General features: G+C 41.2%; 1 long non-coding RNA gene across 1 annotated transcript in view; it reads right to left on the minus strand.

Annotated features, from left to right (window-relative positions):
- Positions 1–665: 665 nt before the first annotated feature.
- LOC144542761 (uncharacterized) overlaps positions 666–13,820 on the minus strand; it is a 38,030-nt gene continuing 24,875 nt past the window's right edge. The window contains exon 4 of the long non-coding RNA XR_013507447.1: positions 666–707. This is a non-coding gene — a long non-coding RNA (uncharacterized LOC144542761). The remainder of the gene's footprint in view (positions 708–13,820) is intronic.

The following is a 13,820-nucleotide window of genomic DNA, read 5'->3' on the forward strand; positions in this document are numbered from 1 at the left end:
ACTCTCTCTCTCACACACACACACACACACACACACACACAGACAACCTTTTCAATGTGCTAGTTAAGGCCCTCAGTAGATGTGGCGCAGACAAGCAGTCGCCACACCGATGCTTCTTAATGAGGCTGATCAATGCGGCCTGCCTGCAGCTACAGGTCTGACTAAAACAATGACGTGCAGGCCATAAAGGAGACGTCCCTGCTCATTTGTGTGTGTGTGTGTGTGTGTGTGTGTGTCTGTGTGTGTGTCTGTGTGTGTGTGCTAATGCCTGACCTGAGAACAGTCATTACGGTGAAGGATGATGATAGGTCAGAGCGAATGACCTAGGCTACCAACAGGTTATTGACAACCTCATTCATATTCTAAAATACAACTTGCTGCCATCTTGAATTGCTGGTTGTAACAAATTGTAAGTCATCATACGCACATCACACGTAACCACATTACAATGACGTCATACAACTGCGTCAGAAAATAAATGTCATAATATACTAGAATGTGTAATGAATCTGGCATTAGCAGGTTATGAGGCTGTTCTAGTAATATTTAATAACATTTGTGTTTAGTAATATTTGTGTGTAACACAGCATAAGCATAAATCATTTTTACCTCATCAAACCTGTCGAAGGAGGCACCTTCCTGCATGAACTCAGGCAGGTGCTTCTGCCAGTTGAACTCATAGGACTTTGTCATGGCTGCTCACAAACCTGAGACAGACAGAGAGAGAGAGAGAGAGAGAGAGAGAGAGAGAGAGAGAGAGAGAGAGAGACAGTCAGTAAAAAACAGTAACAACCAGGTGCAGAGGCCCGTGGGAGTTTCAAGGACAGCATGCTTGCTGGAACATATACACCCACATTATGTGCCTTCTGTTTTGCTGTGGTCTGAGAGCCATCCTGAATTCACTGAGCGCAGCTACTGTGCCCGGCCATTCAGGGGCTGCTCCCAAAATATCTTCTGCTGAGAAACACAATAACTGAATGGAAAATATTTACCAATACACAGAATCTGATGCCACAGTCCCTTGTGTTAGTTTGGGTTGAGCATCTATGTAGAAACCATGCTTTGATGTTACAGAGAAAAGGGTGAGAGCAGTCGGTGTGTCGGTGGGGTTATGAAGTGGGCGCCTCCCATCACAGATTTTTCATTAGATTAGGCCCAGGACACCTCCAGAACACAGCTGTAGACATTTTTGCGTTGACGATTACTGTCTCACAAATGATTGCGATGAACAATTTGTGTTGTTTCCCAAAGGAGCATGAGTAATGAACGGAGCACATGGAATGACAAATAAACAGGTCACAGTATTAAAAATAAACAATGTGCTGACTGGCTTTGGAACGAGATCCATGTTGCTCACCATGTTACATCGCAATGATTACGTTGCACCAAGGGAAAAGAGCGTCAAACTAAACTTCAAAACGGTTTGTACGCCCACACTAGAAAGGCCAAACTTTGAATCCGCTTCAGCCAAACAAAGATGCCAAATAGTGTGCAGCGTTACGGCTGATGTCTGCATCCACAGTAATTTAATAAGCTAATGTACAAATGAAATATAACGTCATGCTGTAAAACTTCATGTTTGGAATATAAACATAACCAAATCAGTGTCTGTGTTTTTAATTCTAAAATATGACAATATAAACAAGTGGAAAATGCAGGCGTAACCATTATGTGATTATATAACATATAACATATTAAAGGCACTTAGCCAAAAGCACTTCAGTAAACAAAATACCAGAAAGAACTAAGCAGTTAAATGATAAACAGCAACAAATTATAAGGTATTTAAAAACATGACAGATTTCATCAATCATCGGGAATTTACTGAATGGAATTTACTGCACATGTATTATATAGTATGTAACAACAGTAAATAACCAATATGGATGACATTTGCAAACTGTCAAATATGGATACATAAATAATGAGCTCAGTCCATGAGCGAGTTGTTTTACGCACACACTCGTCTCCTCTGACCCACAGTCAACACACACTCTCACAGGATTTCTCTAAAGCAGTTCCTTGCCGTGGTTTGTCTGGAAAATAGTCTGTTCCAACTTTTCTGACCTGTAGCTGTTGAAATCCATGCTTTTACCGCATATACTGCATGGAAATACAGAAGCATAATGAAAGCTTTCAGTTAGGGCTGGACGATAATTCAATATTTATATATACATATATATATATATATATATATATATATATAAATAAGATATTTTAATATTGTGACACACATTTCTGCTGTCTAAATTGATGATGACAAGCAAATTTTACTGAAAAACTGATAAAATGAGGTATGGTAGGAATATTTGAAAATTTCAGTTTTGTTTGACATCACACCTAACATTACCATTCGGTTCAATGAGATGAACATTAATTTGATTATTTAACGTGATTTTGCATACATGAACCATATTGTGATATATATTGATATCGAGAAAAATCCTTATGATTATCATGATATTGATTTCAACCATATCGTCCAGCCCTACTTTCAGTTCATCCACAGATATATCCCATATTTCATGTCCGGGAACTCTGTGTGCCTGATCATACTCTTGTTCTAATGGTATGTAGGTAATCATATTATCTCAACATCCAGAGGCGTCAGTCCATGGCCTTTCTGGTGCTAAAACATCATCTAACCTCTCCCGACTCTTCCTGGACCGAGATTTAGGCTATTTAACAGGCAGCATGACCTGAACCCAGGTAATGACCAAGTGGGCGACAGGATATGAAGTTTTGACCAATTTGCAAATATTTGAAGGTTAATATGGAAGAGGAAAATTCTGAAGGTGAAAACAAATCAATGATCACAGTCATACAGAATAATTGCGGTTAGCTCCCATTATTGCGATCGAACAGTAAAATCTGGTGTGTCAGATGCACCCTCCTCCACAGCCACTCTCAACAAAAAAAATCCCCACATTCAGTATTTAGTCTCACAGTACTTCAGTGCAACATGTAGACCAACAAGTTCTTTATCAGGAAGATTGATAAGGATCTTGTTGGTTGTAAAGTTGCAACCCAGTGTGCAGATATATTTTTCCATTTACAGTATGCTTAAAGAAAAAAATCCACCTTAAAACATAACTGTTAAAAAAGCAACTGGCGATGTGCCTTGCAATCCAGGGCACATTTTGATGTTTGGTGGTGTATTTTTCTTATTTTTGTCACATCAAGACATGTCCGGTGCAGCTACAATGGAGTTTGATAGCAGAAAATGTAAAATAAATATAATAAAAATCTAAAACATCAACAGTGAATGTCAGGTTTCGGTGTCAGTCTCTCAGAATGAAATAGCAAGAGCTTCTCACCGTTTTGCACCGAGGTTCAACAATCATACGGGGAGAAATACAGAGGCAGAGATACCAATTTCTACACTGACAGTAGCCTAAATAGACCAGAATGCAATGCAGCCACAAGACGTTGCATTTTCAGTAAGGGGTGTGGCTCATTCTGAGAAACATAGGAAACCGAAATTCAGGCCTTCATGTGACACATCTGCACGTGTATCATCACGTCAGATATCCAGCTCAGGGCGGGAGGGGGAGTGACAGAAAACCGCCATATTGTTGACGACACCTCCCAAATATAGGCTCCTCTCGTGACGTCAGCCACAAATGTGTCAGGCAAAACTGAGAGAAGAAAGTGAACCTGAGAGTGTGACATACTATCTATAGTCTTGGATCTTAGTCAGTAAGTCATTATGGGAATACTCTAAGGTGTGAGGGACTTATCTATGACATCTATTCTTCATCACAGGTTGCATTGGTGTTAATGTATGCGTATGTGTGGGTGGGTGTGTGTGTGTGTGTGTGTGTGTGTGTGCACCCTGTAGATAGGTGCAGATCACACATTACGTGCAGCAACCGCCTATTTTTCTCCCACGGAGGGACACGGGGAAACTGGATGTTGATGAGTGAGATGACAAAGAGAGACACAGAGAGACAGAGACTAAGAGAAAGAAAGAGAGAATGCAAGAGGATACAACGGAGAAAAAAAGGAATTGAGAGAGCAGGATAAGAGAAAAAGTGAGATAAAATAGTGGCAGCGATCTGAAGAAAGAGGCAGATATAAAATGTATGAAAGGTAAGGAGAGGAGAGAGAGGAAGGGAAAGGTGGGACAGAGAGGAGATGAGGGGAGATGGGGGGAGACATGGACATGAGAGGGATAGAGATAAAACGGAGTGAGGCAGAGGGAGATCTAGGAGTGAAACAGCTGCGTGTGACAGAGCCTGGCTGGAGAGGCAGGGGGAGAGGGCGGTGAGTACAGGGGGGGGCGATGTCTGTTTTTGATGTGGAGCGCACACAGATCACAGACCACATGGACAGAATCTATATGAAACCATTGGCTGGCTGGGCTACCGTCCACCACCAGCAGGAAAAATGCAGACGAAGCCAGGTTTTTGAGCTGTCTGTAGGTTTTCAAAATGAAACTAGATAGAATATACTGTAAAAATCTGTGTTCAGGGGCAACAAGGTGACACCGTGTTAAATGCACATAGTCAAAAAAGGAATGTCCGCTCAGTCTTTTTATGCTCCCCAAAAAGTTGAATTTATTTCGACCAAACATGGTCTTCTTGTTTGGTTGAAACTTTGCTGCTTTTGTCCGGCTCCTATGAAGAATATTTTGGGATGTGCGTGAAACCTAATTATCGCGTTAAAACCCCTCATGACGGCAAGCATCTGCCCTGCTGAAGTGTCCTTAAGCAAGACACCGAATCCCTATCAACTCAAAGGGCGCTGTTCTGTAGCTGACACTGTGGAGTGAAAAATGTATTTCTCCTGCAGGGATGAATGGAGTATCAGAAAAATATAAATGTGAGAACTGAGTGAAAATGTTACCTGCATCCAACCACAGATGTTTAGGCTGCAGAATGGAGTGTTACTAGTATGAACATCAAATCAACAAAAGACTACACAATTTTATAGTAGCTGTTTTACCCCAACACACAAATAGAGCTGAATTTAGTTTCATCCTCACACCCAGACTCATTAAAACATAAAATTTGCTCTTGATATGTAGGGTAAACCCACTAGAAAACATACTGCTACTCCTTTTACATAGAGACCCACGAGAATTAGGTCTATTACTCATTTCGTGTCCCAACCCGTAACCCTACTGTAGTTTAGTCTAGTAGCTCACAGCTCTGCAGGAGGTATAGCAGCTAGGCCAATCCCTTCTGCAGGTCAATACACACAGTGATTACATGCACGCACTGAGAGGGAGCCAAACCCATCAAACACAGCCCTCCACCATCTGTGGTGTCCTACCAGGGGACCATAACACAGACACACACATCCTGTCAGGGGACTGAAAACACAGATGCACGCTTCCTGTAGAGATCAGGAACTGAGGCCAGGCAGGCGGCCAATAACGCAACGCACAGTGGGAATGGCTAAATAGGCTGAACCCCATACAGATTATTCAGTAATACCAAACCAAATCTGAAAGAAACGTTACATATTCCTAAATCTGATTCAGAATAAATCAGATAGGACAAATCACATATCTCATTTGGACTAATTGGGTTGTGCTGTCCTGTCTGATGTTAGCCTAGATCTTCCCACTCTCAACAGTATGCATTAGATAACGTTTTCCTCTGTGGGATGAAATCTGTCCAATAGCAGCGCAGTATGCCGAGGTTCTGTAAGGCCACGCGGGCGTGCACATCGGGCCTCCGAGCTCCTGGACGTGTGAGTGTGCACGTGAGGAGCTGAGGGAAGCTGAAGGAAGGGAGTGAGGTCCGAGCCCCCTGTCCAACCCCTGACAATGAGATAATTACGATAGATAGGAGCCCCATGAGGCACGCTGTTCCCAGCCTGCTCCTCATCTAAAATGGCAGCTAGGGTAGCACCCAGCGGTCCCGCACCTCATAAACTAAAATTAGGCTACAGCTACATCAGTCAGCCAGTGGTGGAGGGGTTGACTGGGGACACACTCAAACGGACACATGTGAACAACACACACACAGAGAGGCACATCTGACAAGGCTGGCACAACAACCAAAGCTCCCCTTCACTGTTTCATCCACAAGAGGTATAAAAGGTCTCCGACATAAAAAAAGAACACAGTTGGCAGCTTTGTCTAGCCTAGGTATCTTGAAACCATAGAAACCATTTGAAACCACTGAGGGGAATGAATAGGGTCTTTTTAACAAGGGTAGTACACACTTTAGGGCTAATCTGAGTTTATTATAGCCCCATTCAGTCCAACACCCCTTTAATGATTGATTTTATATGCACTAACAATATCTCAATATTATCTGGAGTTCATAAGAGTTCCATTTTGGAAACAGTTTATTCCTTTTCCAATAACCCAGATAAGTTCTTATCCAGATTATGAGAAACTTGCATTAAGACATCTGGGATACCAGATACCAATATTATTTTACCAATATTAGCTGATATACTGAGGTATGTTTACACCTTATCCTGTTAATTATTGGTCTCTGTTAGCTCAGTTTCCATGATAATATTTGGAATATTGTGTATATTCATGTAAACAGGGATATTTGTGATTGGGATATGAAGATGCTATAAGCAGCTTATCTTGAATACGACCTTGACTGGGACGTGAGTTAATAACCAAAGCACTATGTGCAATGGTATGATCGAATGGTACACTCAATGTCACAACTCTATTAGGCAGAGGGTTGTACTGCTATCCCCTGACTCTTCGCTCCTGGAAATGGATCGACCGCAGTCTAACAGCTGATCTGAATTAAAAACTGCTGGATCGGTGGCTTTTTATTATTTAACTATTTAAATTCCTGCTGAACTTCATTTCCCTGCCATCTTCCTCTTTCGCAGCTTCAAATGTAGGAAAAACTTTGTATCCTGAGTCAATGTCAGGCCCAAGCTCAAACAGCTGGTCAGAGTTACAGTATATTATATATGTTAGATTGATGAGGTTTTTATGTTTTGAAGCCTACTCTACATCATGCAGCTTGACAATGACTGCCTGTGTGCTCGATGCATGTCCATGTATGGCCTGACTCCAAAATTACAATCTCAATCCCTGAGCTAGGCTGGACCATGTAGTTTGCAGATGTACATATATTTTGTAGCTGTGTACCAGTCAGGACCAGCGCCGCTTCACCTGGCAGGTCAACAACTGACTGTAAATGACTAACATGTTACGCTACAGTCAACACAAACAATTGTAAATAGAGGTCAAGTGCTTATGATCAAGGTAGCTGCAAACATGCCTACGCACCAGTGAAGATTCAAAGGTGCAATATGCCCTGCCCAGAACATAGCTGTCAGCATGGCGGAATAGCCCCAGTGTGAATAATAAAAAGCACTCCACATTATAAACCCTAGTGAGGTCTTATATCCAACAAATAATGAAAGAAGTGCAAATGTGCAAATTCAAAGGAGCAAAAATAGGCACTATTGAACATGAGCATATACCTATAGTGGTGTGTGCAACCCTAAACTGCTCTTAAGCTTTTCCCCTGATGTCTTTGTGAGTCCTCACAACAGGCTGACTGACAGAATGAGCTATTTTAGAAGGCAGAGGTATTTGGAAATATGCCATTAAAATGCCATGGCTTCTCCCTTTCCTTCAGCGGGACTGAATTAGTGCAGAAAGGAATCAATAGACCAAGAATGGAATGGAAACCCATTCAAACCGACTGAAAAGATGTCATGTGGAGAGGAGAGAGGAGAGGAGAGGAGAGAGGAGGAGAGGAGAGGAGAGGTGGAGGAGAAAAGATTCTTGCTTATCTGATTATTTTGAAATGGTTATAGTTTAATGCACATTTCAAAATAATCACAATATTAAGGAATGGTCTCGACCTTTACAGATTTGTTTAAGTACTGGGTGATTGGTGATGATTACAACTGCAGTAAATGTCATTTTTTGTTCAATATGTTTGCTGTCTTCATTTAATCACCTTATACTTCTATTATAGGCCTATGTCTTGAATGCTATTTATAAGTAAGCATGCATTGTATTGAATTAACTTGTATCGTAAAATTCAAGGAGAATCCACCCTAAAAAATAATTCACGTGCTGTAAATATATCTGTGATCTTCAGCAGTTCTGATCTAGATGTGTCAGTCTGTAAAAGCCTGGCCCAACGCTAACAACAAAACAGACCTGACTTTTGATGATGTGGATGATGGGAGAACTCCAGAAGCTGCTCAGATGACACTGAATAGGAGACCAACTTTGTGGATATAGTAACAGTGCCTTGGCTGATATTACAGAAATATAAGCAAGTTTTATGGTTTGTTACAACAGCAAAGAAAAAACCCCAAGTGGATGCAAGGGTTCACACAAATATTCCATGACTCCAATTCATCATTAATGGACCAGCTCAAGGTTTCCTGTCTTGATTACATTGCACATTCCCGCCTTGGTTCTCCACTTTCTCACTCTGAGAGTTGTTAATTTTCCTAAATATTGACTGAACTCAAAGATTGCAGGAATAATATGTGAAATCTGTTTTAGGGTGGATTACCCCTTTTAATACAACTTCAGGTTCTCCAGCAATAACACATCCAAAGTTGTTTTTTACCCTTTATTTATCCAGGGAAAGTGTTCACAGCAACAACCCGAGCTATACATTCACACAGTTTCATACATTCACATCTACAGACCTAGTGTCAGCAACTGAACAACTCCACTGGAGCAGTGGGGGATTACGTGCTTTGCTCAAGGACAGCTTGTGGGAGGCAAAAGCATTTCTCATTTGTTGTCACCATATAGATTTTCACAGCTGGTCTGGGTTTCGAACCAGCAACCCTCGACTCATAAGCCTGCTTTTCTAATCTCCAGGCTAACGCTGAGTACTGATAGTACAAATGTCATTTAATTTAGCTTCAGGTTCATTGTTTACAAATATATTTAAAACATACATGTTCTGTCTGAAACAAAACATGAACCAGACCGCTGTTAAGGCGTGAGGGTGGACAGGAGGAGGAATATCAGCCAGGATATTTAGTAGAAGTGACCCAGTATTGACTCATCTGACCATTCTAAGAAAAGATGCAAATGAGAAAGATAATTAATTTCACCCCAGATTTAGAGCTGCCTGACAGATTTACAGGAGACTTGACATCTTTTTTTTCTCCATCACACTTTTTCCTACACTGTGGTCTGGAAGTGCCTCCTCTAATGCAGGTTTCACAAATCTGCATTACCAAAACCTCCCAAGACTCAGCAGCACATTTCTGTCCTCTCTAGGGGACATCAGTTCCTGGTTTCTCTGACGCAAGACACTCTTTCCATGACATAGACCGAGCAGGTGAATCTAGGTGAAAGTTACGTTCCCTTATGGATTTCACACTTTAAATCCACCTCAGTCACAAAGGGCACATGTAGGTTGGAGGGGAGGAGGCGGGGGGTTAAGAGGGTATTTTTAGCCTTGAAAAAAGCAAGAGATTGATTGTACAAAAGGGGGTGCGACTCAATATTTTATAAGTGCCAATGTGTTGAGTCCTGCTGCTGTACCTTTTAGAGGACATCCATAACATGTGAGGGAGTAGGACCTCAGACATTTCTTCAATTTCTCAAATTTAATAATGGCTGTTATCACAATAGTCACTGTTTATGGACAGATAATAGTTCATTATAAGTTCATTATTAGCATTTTGATAACTTTAATATTTAAACTGTTTCAGTAGGTTTACAGCTATGTCTTTAGACTACGTAAGCATATTAACATATGAGCAAATATTCACTGTATTTCGTCATCTTCCTTCCATCCATAACTTCTGACTGATATACAGTATATAATATATATGACTTCCCTTCTGATATGCAGCCCTCCACATACTGCATTTTGACCCAAAACACCAATAAAATATATTCAATTTAACTTTGTTCTTCACTGAAACACAGTTATGGGAATCAATGTCACATGTGCACACTGCCTGCTTCTATTATTTTCACTTGCCTCAGGATGTGGAAACTTTGAAGAGTGTCAGTAGAATTTGGTTTGTTAAACTAAAGGCAAGCTTTGTGTAGTATACTTGTGCATATAATAATGTAGTACCATATTTTTCAATGCTATTTCTATACATACAGACAGACAGGTACAACAAAGTGTATGCTTGCTAGGCAGATACATGATGCTATGAAAATAATGGCTGGCATGGTAGCTTAAATGTTCAGAGCAAGTGGTTTGCAAAGCTGGAAAGAGTTAAATCTTTGCAAATGTTTCCAAGGTTTTATTGCAATGTAAGCAATGTAGCAAGCTGTAGCCATGGCATATGTTCAATATAACAATCAAGAGCGTTTTTATGGCGTTGTATTTTTAATTTACGTATTCATTCAGTGTGCAGCACTCAGACCTTCCTATCAAGGATGTGGATAGTACCCTCTTCACTTGAGGCTCAAAGTACCATTAAATATCTGATGTCAGTATTTTCTGCCTGGCTAGGCTGATTGACCATGTGCTAGTCTATTTTATTGCATAGGTTACTGTGGTTACCTGTGCAACCTGTGTTTACTGCCTCATCATTGCATCCTGGTCTCTAATCTGAACTGTATATATGACAAGTGTCATCATGCTCTCTGTAATCGTCTATTTGTCTAGAATAATATTTGTCCTGTCTTGCGGCTACGAGAGAATGGAAAAGAAGGCAAATAACACCCACATAACACACAGTAGAAAAAAAAATTGAAAACATTTGTCCTTATTCGTTACACATTACACCATTGCATGCATGCCCAAAAGACAAAATAATCCCAAATCGTAGAGGGTCACCTGTCTGGAACCACACTGCACTCTTTCTTCAAGTGCCTCTCCTTTCACAATAACATCATTCTTGCAGCCTTATCTGCCTCGCTCACTATTAGGGACAGAACAGCCCTGGAGACTGAAGCCATCTCAGGAGGATACACATGCTACTCACCTACAGTGACTCTCTGTTACCCAAAACAAATCCACTGTTACTAAGAACGATTTTCTTCAAGCCCATCATATTCAGACGGACCACCAAAGAAGTGAAGCCTCATCTGCTGTTTACCAGGACCGGCGATCCCCTCTTAAGACAGTTAACACAAAGACAGCCATCTTTTATCTTACCTAGGAAAGAATGGTAGAGATGCTCCAATCTGGACTTGAACCTATGCTCTAACAAATCATACAAAATCATACAATACAATTTGAAATACAAATTGATTATTGGTCATGCATTGATTATACAGTAGGGCCACACATTATGGCTTACATGATCATTTAGATTCTACATACAATTAGTAATCACAATTGACTATATTCAATAGCCTATACCGGCCATACAAAATTAAACACAATGTATGAAGATTGCAGATATGCCAATATTTCATGATCATTAATTGTGAAAATAAAAACTGCATTATAAGTGTATGCATGGTTAATTGTGCATCCCCAAGTGTCAGAAAGGACATTTAACTCAAAAATCTGAGATCTTAAATGTTACATCTGATTGAAAATCATACTCAACTTGAACCAAATGAAGCCAATCATACTATACTTTGACATACACATTGATGACTTGTCACACACTGATTATGGAGTGTACTACCATTATATCTGTATTCTATCAGGTTTCCTTCAAGCCATCATAAATCACACGCAGATAATGACAAATACAATGATTATTTCCCATGCACCAATTATCTATCTACTAAACCATATTCAAACATTTTCTCCAAGTCGTAATTTGTTAACCTACTCACATTCAGATATTGACATATTGATTACTTGCCATGCATTCAATATACATTGTCACACTCATGCACACGCAGGTAATGAAATGTCAGCAGAGACTTAACCCCTGTGTCTGCCTCTCGCTGGTCTCTGACCTGCATAAGTTAAGCATATTATCTGCTTTTTGTCTGTCTGCCTCTCTCTGCCTCCCTGTTGATCTGTACAGGCAGGTGGTCCTGTTCACCTCAATGGGCAGAGCACAAGATTAATGCTGCTAAGGTTAGGGGTTCAATTCCCACCGGGGCCACTTATAATAACAATGCATTCGTGATACAGGATAAGTCTCCACCAAACTGCATATGTCTGCCTACCTGTCTATCTATCTCTGTCTGTCTGTAGTAGTTCTCCTCTACTAACACAGCCAGAGGTAGCTGGGAGGCCTGCTACCGCACACACACACACACACACACACACACCTGCAGGAGCAGCAGGGGGGGAAGCTAGAAGGAGAGCAGAGGGGAGGAAATGAGGAGGAAGGTAGAGGCCAGAGGGAGCAGGTCCCTGCAGACAGCACAATGCACTGTGAGAGGTTTATGTTGAAGTGACGCTTCAGTAGCCCTGTTGTGTGTGTGTGTGTGTGTGTGTGTGTGTGTGTGAGTGAGAGAGAGAGAGAGAGAGAGAGAGAGAGAGAGAGACAGAAAAAGAGATTGTGAAGCCAGGAGATGAGTTCTGTTTTCTCTATCTAGTCTAAAACTTTGCAACATACACAAAATTCAAAATTCCAATATTCAGAGAGAGAGAGAGAGAGAGAGAGAGAGAGAGAAAGTTATGTGTGGTGTGTAGTACTTAAGCAGAACACACCTCAGGTCTATTGGTTTAGTTTAACAGTCTATTTTATGGCTTCCGGCAAGGACAGCCACTAACCAGGATACGCAGAAACAAAAACACACAACCAAAATCCTGGAAACAAACTTACAGGTTCCTGCTGAACAGCTCTATTCATTGGAACAAGCATTAGTCAGTGCATTGCAGCTACGGACAGATTTCTGCAGGCCAACTGCTGAGGAGCAGCCTGAGAAGGGAGGTGACTTCAGTTCTAGATCACAGACAGACTAAAACATTCTGGTGGCGACATGTTTGTTCTATTGCATTACCATAAATTGGATTAAACCAAGCCCTATCAGGTAGAATCCAGTTAGCGCGAGGGTTAATGTTTGCCTATGCTTTGCAGCACACATCACTCCTACACACGGCTCATGTTGTGAGACGCAAAGCGATACCATAAAAATGCTACTGTTTACACTGGGTAAAAGTAGTCTTTAATTTACTGAGAGCTCTTAGCGAGGAATACAGTGTTTTTATGACACCCAGCAGACCTCTGTTCTCTGTGCAAACAACAGAAATGGCAGTGAAATCAATGTCTCTGTCTCCTACATCTGTTTTTATATTTCATTTAGTCACTTGACAACAGGGTGGTGGACAAGAGGGGACAGCGATCACTGAGTAAACACGCACTTACCTGAACAAGGATGGAGATCCGGTGTGTGTGCATGTGTGTGCGTATGCGTAAGATCTCTGACTTCAACTGGTGCCACGGCTACTTATGCTCAACTGCAGCCTAATGTGGCATGCTCCATGGCTCCATTTCACTAAACAAGCACCTAAAACGCATGCAACACTTTCTGCATGTCAAACAGATGAGTGAGGAGGGGTGGAGGACCGGGGAGGGAGGAGAGAAGAGAAAGGGAAGCGAGTGGAGAGGGGGTAGTGAGACTAACTCACCACTATTAAAATTCCCTATTGAAGACTTAGCTCATTTCAATTAATCCAAATAATTTGGGCTCGGCGCTGCTCAACGACTGTTAGCGTGTCAACTGAGGTTTCTCTGGCCCCTCCAGCGGTGTGTGATTTTGTGTGGGTGTGTGTGTGTGTGTGTGTCCGAATATGTCTGTGTTAGTGTATGTGTCTGTGTGCGTCTATGTCCATGCCTGTATGTGTCTCCATGTTTGTCTTTAAGTCTGTGTCCGTGGGCGCATGTGTTTTTGTGTGCGTGGATGCATCCATTTGTGTGTTTCAGTGTGTGTTTTTAACCCATTACAAGTGCAAAATAAAATGATTTATCCCTGTATGATTATGTATGAATGTGTGAATGTTGTAAAAAAAAAAAAT

The sequence above is a fragment of the Centroberyx gerrardi genome, chromosome 18, assembly GCF_048128805.1.
Source record: "Centroberyx gerrardi isolate f3 chromosome 18, fCenGer3.hap1.cur.20231027, whole genome shotgun sequence".
NCBI lineage: Eukaryota > Metazoa > Chordata > Actinopteri > Beryciformes > Berycidae > Centroberyx > Centroberyx gerrardi.